The sequence below is a fragment of the Choloepus didactylus genome, chromosome 10 (genome assembly GCF_015220235.1).
Source record: "Choloepus didactylus isolate mChoDid1 chromosome 10, mChoDid1.pri, whole genome shotgun sequence".
NCBI classification, from domain to species: domain Eukaryota; kingdom Metazoa; phylum Chordata; class Mammalia; order Pilosa; family Megalonychidae; genus Choloepus; species Choloepus didactylus.
Genome location: NC_051316.1, coordinates 119,820,475 through 119,823,015, shown reverse-complemented (window position 1 = coordinate 119,823,015; position 2,541 = coordinate 119,820,475). Strand labels below are relative to the sequence as shown.

General features: G+C 41.4%; 1 pseudogene; it reads right to left on the bottom strand.

The window, feature by feature from the left end:
- Window positions 1–1,317: 1,317 nt before the first annotated feature.
- LOC119505634 lies at window positions 1,318–2,257 on the bottom strand (annotated as a pseudogene).
- Window positions 2,258–2,541: the final 284 nt, after the last annotated feature.

Sequence of the window (2,541 nt, the reverse complement as noted above, 5' to 3'; positions counted from 1 at the left end):
TACTATAATCCAAAGAATTATTGAAGATTGATTGAAGCCCAGAGAATGGTAGAAAAGTCCAGAACATCTGTCTGGAGCAAACTAATGAAAACAAAAAATAAAATATGTGAATTATCCTCGGAAATAACTGGATAGGTGACTGGAGTTCTGAATAGAAGTTAGATTATTACAATTTAGTTATAAAGAGAAAGAGAACCCCTACAGGGTGGGGAATTTGGGACCACTCAGAGAATGTATCTTACAATTTTTTTATGTTTTTTTTTTGCCTCAAGAATATAAGTGGAATGAGGAGGAAGTAAGACAAGGGAATGTATTAGTTAGGATTTGTATCGTTGTAAATTTTTTTATAAAATGATAAACCAACTCAATTTTTTTTTTTATAAAATAACAATGTATATAAATAGAAAGTAAATCTGGTCAATCTGGCTTTAGCCACAGCTGGATTCAGGAGTTAAAATGACATAATCACATCATCAGGCACACTATCTCAGCTCAGCTTTCCTTCTCAGCTAATATTTCCCCACATGTTGGCCAAGATGGCCAGCAGGGGCTCCAAGTTCCCATTCCACCAACTGAGAGACCCTTGCCAAAAGAGTTCTGTTTTCTGTCACTGAGGCAGAATTCCTGGGAGTGCATTTGATTAGTTTGGTTCAGGTCACTTGCTATAGTGTGCCAATCACTGTATCATAGTCACTGTGCCTAGAGGAATGGGTGTTCTTTCTCACTGCTAAGGGCTGTTCCATGATTACTCCTATATCCAGAGAGTTAGATCAGCTCCACCCAGAACAACATGGATTGGGAGTGAGGGATTGTGGTTACTCATAAGAAAAATTTACATTCATTTATAAGAAGCAGAGGTGCTGGACAGCACAAACAACAGAAATTCACTTCAAAGGGAATGAGAAAGGAGACAAAGAAGGAGTCTGAAAAGAAGGAGAAGGAAAAAGTAGAGGAGGGGGAGGTGAAGGTATAGAGGGAGGAAGTGAGGAAAAGAGGGAGGAAGGAAGGTGGGAAACAAAGGGATGGAGGAAAATGCAGATGGAGGGATGGAGGAGGGAGGAAGGGAGAGAGGTGGGAATTGAGATTCATCTCGATGAACAACATGACTTTTATGGGAACAATTGGCAGACCTGCTTACGGCTGGAAACCCAGCAGATAAGGCACTATTCAGAACTGTTTACATGGAATGTCATTCCCACATTTGGCTTTACAAACATTCAAGTTCTCAAAACAAGAGGTTCTGCAATATCATTTTGAATACAAAAAAAAAAAAAAAGATCTGTTCCTCACTGAGGAAATCATATGCCTCAAAATCTTTCAAATTTTCCATAGATGCAGGTATTTGCTGAGGACTTTCTTCATGGCCTCCTTTACCTCCTTATTCCTCAGACTATAAATGATGGGGTTTGACACTGGGGTTATCACTTCATAAGACAGACCAATGATTTCATCAGATGTCTTTGTGTCTTTTGACTTAGGCTTCATGTACATAAAAAGGGCTGACCCACAGAATAGAATTACCACAGCCAGATGGGCTGAACAGGTAGGAAAGGCTTTCTTTCTTCCCTCAGCAGAGTTAATTCTCAGTATTTTAAAGAGGATGAAAACATAGGAGATGAAGATTAGCAGTACAGGAATCACCAATAAAGCAATATTTGTCACTGTCATGATGAGCACATTGATGGTGATACCTGAACAGGTGAGTTTAAGAAGAGCCAGTAACTCACAGGTAATGTGATCAATGACATTATTCCCACAGAAAGGCAACATCATTGCTAGCACTGTCTGCACTGGGGAGGTCAGACAGCCTATGATCCAGGACCACACAGCCATGTGCACACACAGCACCCTGTTCATGATGACGGGGTACCTCAGTGGGTTGCAGATGGCCACGTACCGGTCATAGGCCATCATGGCCAGGAGGACACACTCAGTGGAGCCCAAGCCAAGGGAGACAACCATCTGCAGAGCACAGCCAATGAAGGAGATGGACTTTCTCTCAGACCTAAATATACTGAGCATTTGGAGGAATGGATGATGATGTGTAGCAGATGTCCAAGAATGAGAGGTTCCCAAGGAAGAAGTACATGGGGAAGAGGAGGCAGGAATCCTGGATGGTGAGGATAATGAGGAGGCTGTTTCCCAGGAGGATTATCAGGTACATGATGAGGCAGAACATGAGCAGAGAAAGCTGGAGCTCAGGGTATTGGGAAAACCCCACCAGAAAGAATTCCAACACTTCGTAGTAATTCCCCATCTCCATGTGTCCATGTCACCTGCAGGGTTCACATAAGGACATGACTTAGGGAAATTTATATTTATAATGTTTATTTTGGGCACAAATTTACTTCCATTATTTTGTTTGATTCTTGAACACAACTAGAAATCAGGAAGGGCAAGGATATGATATTAATTTTATTGATGATGAAACTGGGGCACTGAGAAATTGCCTACCTCTCAGGACCATGGAGCAGCAGAGGCAATGCTACAAATACTCCAAGAAATCTGCTTGGACAGCCAAATATGAGGCAATGACAAATG